At 41.3% G+C, this 7,721-nt stretch overlaps 1 pseudogene across 1 annotated transcript; it reads left to right on the forward strand.

The window, feature by feature from the left end:
* Positions 1-4,708: 4,708 nt before the first annotated feature.
* Positions 4,709-6,943, forward strand: LOC116555161 (annotated as a pseudogene). The gene has a single exon (XR_004270405.1). The product of XR_004270405.1 is annotated as a heterogeneous nuclear ribonucleoprotein M pseudogene (transcript).
* Positions 6,944-7,721: the final 778 nt, after the last annotated feature.

Genomic DNA, 7,721 nt, shown 5'->3' on the forward strand with positions numbered 1-7,721 from the left:
CAAGAAGAGGAACTGGAGTAAAGGTCAACTAGGTGAAAGAACTGTTACAGGATTGGCAAGTTACTTTCACCGAAAGTGCCAGTTACAGTTAATTGATAGTGGCGGTGAGTAGCACTATGTAAAGATACTGTACCCCAGCTCAGTGGGAAAGCTTGTGATGATTAACAATATCTGCCATGGGCAGGGGAGGGGAGATTTGTAGCACTCATGACATGAATTTTTGTCACTGCGCTATTATGACACAGAGATGAGAAATTATGGATCATGTTTTGGAAAGCAATGACTGTATGATTTTGACTGGATCATAGGTTATGCGTAAGGAAAGTGGAGGCTTAAATAAGATTAGAAATATGTGGTGAGGCTGTATGGCAGAGTGTTTTAAATGACAGACTGGAGAGTTTGTACGTGAGTCAGTAGGTAGTGAGGAGTCATGGAAAATTTTTAAGCTGGAGAATAGTGTCATAGGAGCCCTACTGTAAGAAGATTAATCTGGCAGGAGCATACAAAATGAATTGATATGGTGAATGAGTGGAGACAAAGAGACTGTTCAAGGCAATGTTAAAAAACTTAATGGGTGGTACCTGGTTAAAACAGGGAACAACCACTTTTCTCCCATTAACTTGATAAAGATTAAAATATAGGTATCAGGAAATGAATACTCAAATAGTCTGCTGGTGATACATTGGTTCAACTTTTCCGGAGGGCTATTTGACAACACATATAAAAAGCTTTACAAATTATTCATTCCGGCTGGATGCAGTGGCTCACACCCGTAATCCCAGCACTTTGGAAGGCCAAGGCAGGTAGATCACCTGAGGTCAGGGGTTTGAGACCAGCCTGGCCAAAATGACAAAACCCCCTATCTAATAAAATAAAAATATTAGCTGAGAATGGTGGTAGGCACCTGTAATCCCAGCTACTCAGGAGAATCGCTTGAACCTGGAAGGCGGAAGTTGCAGTGAGCCGGGATCGCGCCATTGCACTCTAGCCTGGGAGACAAGAGCAAAACTCCATCTCAAAAAAAAAAAAAAAAAAAAGATGTACCCCTTTTAACCTAGTATGTAGCAATTTATGCCACAGAAGTAAGCCTGGATGTATGCAAAGACGTAGCTCTGAATATGTTTATTGCATTGCCATCTTAAAAAACAAATGTAGCCCAGATACTGGCTGTGCAGTTTCTCATCACCAGCCAACCTGAGTCAAGATTTGGCAATTACTTACATTCACCATAGAGAACTCACTATATAAAAACCATTTAGGGCAGGGCGTGGTGGCTCACATCTGTAATCTCAGCACTTTGGGAGGCCGAGGTGGGTGGATCAACCTGAGGTCAGGGGTTCAAGACCAACCTGGCCAACATGGTGAAACCCCATCTCTACTAAAAATACAAAAAATTAGCCAGTTGTGGTGACATGCGGCTATAGTTCCAGTTACTTGGGGGCTAAGGCAGGAGAATCACTTAAACCTAGGAGGCAGAGGTTGCAGTGAGCTGAGATCGTGCCATTGCACTCCAGCCTGGGCAACAAGAGTGAAACTCTGTCTCAAAAAAAAAAAAAAAAAAAAAAAAGTCATTTAGTCATTAGCAATGATGGATGTAGTAAAGATTACATAGGGGAGATGTATACGAGGCTTTAATAACATTGAAACGTGCTCAGTACACAACTTGAAGTCCCTTAGAGGTGTCTTCCTTCTCCACAGCACTGAGCTGGAACCCTCATCCCTGAGATCCTTTTCCCATAGTCCTTAGTCCTTATCCTCCTTCTCTTCTCTCTTTCATGTAAAGTTACTTTTTTCCACTTGACTTTGGGCATCAGAGTCTATTCTGAACAGGACTCTTTTTTAACAAATTGGTTTCTTTTTAGAAAACATTATTGTAAATATTTGTGGAAAATATAAAAATTACGAGTTTCACAAAACACTGGAACACTCATGTTTTTTAAAAAAAGCGGGGAGATTTGTTAAATAAATTTTAGTGTTACTCGTTACTACATAAAACTTGTTGAGCTCTCATGGGCAACATGAGAATCCCTAGGTAAATGTGATCATTTCCATGGTTTTAGATATGACAAATGTGCTGACAACACTCAAATTTGTATTTCTAACACAATCTTTCCTGTGTTCCAGACATATTATCTCACTTTAGATTAATATATCTATAGTTAATGTCTCGTTGATACCTTGAACTTACCACATTCAACCTAGTCCTCATCTTGTTTCCCCCCGTCTTCCCAAACTCAGAAAATGCAGTACCATCTGAAAAGTTACTAAAGTCAGAAACTTAGTAGGCATCGCTAGTTCTTTCCTTCTTTCCCACTTCTTTCCATACCCAGTTGATTAACAAGTCTTTTAGCACTGCCTCCAAAATACAGTCATCAACGTCTTTTCATTCCCATTCCTCACCGCACTCCAGAAGTTTCCATGAAGAAAGCACTGTATATATAAAAGCATAGAGATCTAAAAGGGCTGGATTGTCTGAGGAAATTACAGGTGTATAAGGTTTGTAAGTCTATGTGGTTTCAAGGAGATGAGGCTGGAAAACATGTTCCTTAAAAGATGGGATTCAAGAGTGAAGGTGGCAGGTTTGGGTGAGGACCCATGCAGAGATCAGGCACAAACGCTTAGGCTGTCTCTTTTCCGAAATACTAGCAAAGGAAAGATGATACCAAACAAAGGAAACATAACACACAGTTTTAATAAGCAAAAAGAGGTAACAAGCTTTTTTCCTTCTCATCCAAAAGAATAGGTCTTGCTAAGTGTACATTACCAAAAGTATTATGGTTGTGAATAGGCTGGGCACCCATTAGAAAAGCAAAATAGGCTGGGTGTAGTCGCTCATGCCTGTAAATCCCAGCAGTTTGGGAGGCTGAGGCAGAAGAATCACTTAAGTTCGAGATTGCAATTAGTTATGATTGTGCCACTGTACTCCAGCCTGGGCAACAGAGTGAGAACCTGTTTCAAAAACAAGAAAGCAAAAATAATAAAACTACACATGTTAACTTTTAGTTATGGGTGAATTTATTTAATCTCAAAGGCAGAACTAGCTTTAAGTTGGCATATTTTAACTTTGGAGGAACACCCAGCACATACTTGCTTTCTTTTTTTCTTCTTCTTTACTATGTTAAAAAATTAAGATATAAATCATATGCCATAAAATTCATCTTTTTACATGTACGATTCAGTGATTTTAGTACTTTCATAAGGTTGTAAAACTATTACAACTATGTAATTCCAGAACATTTTTGTCATCTTCAAAGTAAACCTCCCACCTATTAGCAGTAATTCACCATTCTCCCTCTCTCCAGAAGTCCCTGTTAACTACTTTAATCACCCTTCTGTCTCTATGGATTTGGCTATTCTGAACATTTCATGTAAATGAAATCATACAATATGTGATCTTTTGCGATTGGCCTATTTCACGTAGCATGATGTTTTCAAGGTTCATCCATGCTGCAGCATGCATCAGTACTTCATTCCTTTATATGGCTAAATAATATTTTAAATGATATTTTATTTTGTGGATATACTACCCTTTATCTATCCATTCATCACTAATGGGCATTTGGGCTGTTTTCATTTTTTGACTATTATAAATAATGTCACTATGGACATTTGTTTACAAGTTTTTATGTGGACCTATAGTTTCATTTCTCTTGGATATATACTTACAAGGTGACTTGCTCGGTCATATGGTAACTCTGTATTTAACTTTTTATGGAACTACCAAGCCATTTTTCTAAAGTGGCTGCACCATTTTACATTCCCATTAGCAATGGATTCTAATTTCTCCACATTCTTGCCAACACTTGTTATTGTCTGTTTTGTGTTGTTCTTATGGCCATCTTAGGGGCTTGCTTTCTTTTCTGCTCTCTGAGGTCCTACCTCACTTGCTGGTTGAAACCCAGTATTTCACTTTTCATTCTTTATTTTTAATAATCTGAGGGTGATTGAAAATGGCAGACTACACAGTGTTTTAAGAATCCAGAAATTTCTAGCTAGCCTGGAATATTTGGAAGTTCTGGTAACATTGGGCAACAATTGGTTGGAAATTAGTAGAGGCCTTTCAATGTTCACCATCTTCTACTGTCTTACACCTGAGCTGCTTTTTATATTTATTTTTTTACCTGGCTCCATAGATAACTGAATTTGAGGCTCCTGGTTAAAACAATCTGACATAACTTAATCGTGAATGTTGAATCTCAGAGCAATAAATAAGGTACTCTAAAAATAAACCTAACCAAGGAGGCAGGAATAGAAACTTTATGAGGAAAATTATTAAACCTTTACTGAAAGAGATCAAAGAAGATCTAAATAAATGAAGAGAAATAACATGTTCAAGGATAGAAGGACTCAATTCACCCTAACATAATCGAATTCAATATAACACAATTAAAACTTCAACAGGATTACTCATGGAAATTTAACAAAATAAGTCTAAAATTGTTTGGAAATGTAAAAGGCTGAGAATAACTTAAGACACTCCTGAAGAAGAATATTGTTGAAGGAGAGTTTCTCTACCAGATAATCACATGATTTACAAAGCTATAGGTGATTAAGATGGTGTGATATTTGAATAATAATCAGTGGAACAGAATATAAGAGCTGGTAACAAACATGCACAATTTATAACTTTATGTATCAATAGATTTGGCACTGCAAACTATAAACATTAAAAAATTATTTAAGAAATAATCGACAAAGCCCAGACGCAGAGAAAATGGCGGCAGCTGTCGAAGCGGTGGCCGAGGTGGCGGCGACGGAGATCAAAATGGAGGAGGAGAGCGGCGCGGCAGGCGTGCCGAGTGGCAGCGGGGCTCCGGGCCCTAAGGGTGAAGGAGAACGACCTGCTCAGAATGAGAAGAGGAAGGAGAAAAACATAAAAAGAGGAGGCAATCGCTTTGAGCCATATGCCAATCCAACTAAAAGATACAGAGCCTTCATTACAAACATACCTTTTGATGTGAAGTGGCAGTCACTTAAAGACCTGGTTAAAGAAAAAGTTGGTGAGGTAACATACGTGGAGCTCTTAATGGACGCTGAAGGAAAGTCAAGGGGATGTGCTGTTTTTGAATTCAAGATGGAAGAGAGCATGAAAAAAGCCGCGGAAGTCCTAAACAAGCATAGTCTAAGTGGAGGACCACTGAAAGTCAAAGAAGATCCTGATGGTGAACATGCCAGGAGAGCAATGCAAAAGGCTGGAAGACTTGGAAGCACAGTATTTGTGGCAAACCTGGATTATAAAGTTGGCTGGAAGAAACTAAAGGAAGTATTTAGTATGGCTGGCGTGGTGGTCCGAGCAGACATTCTTGAGGATAAAGATGGAAAAAGTCGTGGAATAGGCACTGTTACTTTTGAACAGTCCATTGAAGCCATGCAAGCTATATCTATGTTTAATGGCCAGCTGCTATTTGATAGGCCAATGCATGTCAAGATGGATGAGAGGGCCTTACCAAAGGGAGATTTCTTCCCTCCTGAGCGTCCACAGCAACTTCCCCATGGCCTTGGTGGTATTGGCATGGGGTTAGGACCAGGAGGGCAACCCATTGATGCCAATCACCTGAATAAAGGGCATTGGAATGGGAAACATAGGTCCCGCCGGAATGGGAATGGAAGGCATAGGATTTGTAATAAATAAAATGGGAGAAATGGAGGGGCCCTTTGGTGGTGGTATGGAAAACATGGGTCGATTTGGATCTGGGATGAACATGGGCAGGATAAACGGTGGAGGTGGAGGCAGCGTCCCTAGGATCGAGAGGATGGGTCCTGGCATTGACCACCTCGGGGGTGCCGGCATGGAGCACATGGGCGCAGGCCTCGGCCACGGCATGGATCTCGTGGGCTCTGAGATCGAGCGCATGGGCCTGGTCACGGACTGTATGGGTTCCGTGGAGCGCATGGGCTCTGGCATCTAGCGCGTGGGCCCGCTGGGCCTCGACCACATGGCCTCCAGCATTGAGAGCATGGGCCAGACCATGGAGCGCATTGGCTCTGGCGTGGAGCGCATGGGTGCCGGCATGGGCTTCGGCCTCGAGCACGTGGCCGCTCCCATCGACCGTGTGGGCCAGACCATTGAGCGCATGGGCTCTGGCGTGGAGCGCATGGGCCTGAGCATGGAGCGCATGGTGCCCGCAGGTATGGGGGCTGGCCTGGAGCGCATGGGCCCCGTGATGGATCGCATGGCTACCAGCTTGGAGCGCATGGGCGCCAACAACTTGGAGCGGATGGGCCTGGAGCGCATGGGTGCCAACAGCCTTGAGCGCATGGGCCCTGCCATGAGCCCGGCCCTGGGCGCTGGCATCGAGCGCACGGGCCTGGCCTTGGGTGGCAGTGGCGGTGCCAGCTTTGACTGCGCCATCGAGATGGAGCGTGGCAACTTTGGAGGAAGCTTCGCAGGTTCCTTTGGTGGAGCTGGAGGCCATGCTCCTGGGGTGGCCAGGAAGGCCTGCCAGATATTTGTGAGAAATCTCCCATTCGATTTCACATGGAAGATGCTAAAGGACAAATTCAACGAGTGCGGCCACGTGCTATATGCCGACATCAAGATTGAGAACAGGAAGTCCAAGGGGTGTGGTGTGGTTAAGTCCGAGTCACCAGAGGTGGCTGAGAGAGCTTGCCGGATGATGAATGGCATGAAGCTCAGTGGCTGAGAGACTGACGTTCTAATCGATAGAAATGCTTAAGCAGTTGCCTTTTTTAAACATCGAAACCAGACCTCTGAATTTGTATTTTTTCTTGTTAACAATTTTAATTTGTTGGCTGGATGTATAAAGATGTTTAAAAAATTCAGTTGCTTTTTGGGGTAATTTAAATTACTTTTTTAATGACTGGGGTTCCATTTGACTGTTTGCATTGAGATTGCAATGTGCGCAATTTTTTTTGTAGTTGTGGCATCTTGTTGACATCGGATATGACTTTGATAATAAATACTGGTTCCTGAAAAAAAAAATGATAATCCTGGGACAATTTGTTATCCATATGGGAAAAAATACAGTACTCATTTGATCTATAAAAATAAATTTTAGGCTGCTTAAAGACCACGTAGGCCAAAGCACAGTGACTCGTACCTGTAATTCCAGTACTTTGGGAGGCCAAGGTGGGAAGATTGCTTGATGCCAAGAGTTCAAGACCAACGTGGGCAATATAGCGGGACTACATCTCTATAAAAAAAATCACCGTATGTAGGGGTACACCCCGGTTGTTCCAGCTACTCAGGAGGCTGAAGTGGGAGGATTGCTTGAGCTCAGGAGGTTGAGGCTGCAGGAAAAAAAAAAGAGACTTCATGTGAAAGCAAAAGTTTAAAACATTTAGAAACAAATATACAAGAACATTTATATGACATAAAGGAAAGAAGGAATTTTTAAGACACTAAAAACATATCCTCAATGAAAAATATTGATTAAGTGATATTTTTTCAGCAAAGGACAAACTGAAAACATTGAAAAGACAATTCACAAAAAGGAAGAAATAGTTTCAAAAAAGAAAATTGGAAAATAATGGTATTCAGAATATGTAAAGAACTTTTGCAAATCAATGAGAAAAAGACAAACAACTAAGTTAAAATATTCAGAGGAAAATTCAGAATGGCCAATAAATATATAAAAACATGGTAAGTATTATTCCTTATTGTTCCTTTTGTGTAAATGTGATTTTCTTTGGTGACAAAGCCATAGGTACTCAACTGTTGTTTGTTGCCTACATTCAAAAGTGAAAGATTTGTTAAATTT

Source organism: Sapajus apella, unplaced genomic scaffold (assembly GCF_009761245.1).
Source record: "Sapajus apella isolate SASKATOON/1434 unplaced genomic scaffold, GSC_monkey_1.0 scaffold14, whole genome shotgun sequence".
Taxonomy (NCBI): Eukaryota; Metazoa; Chordata; class Mammalia; order Primates; family Cebidae; genus Sapajus; species Sapajus apella.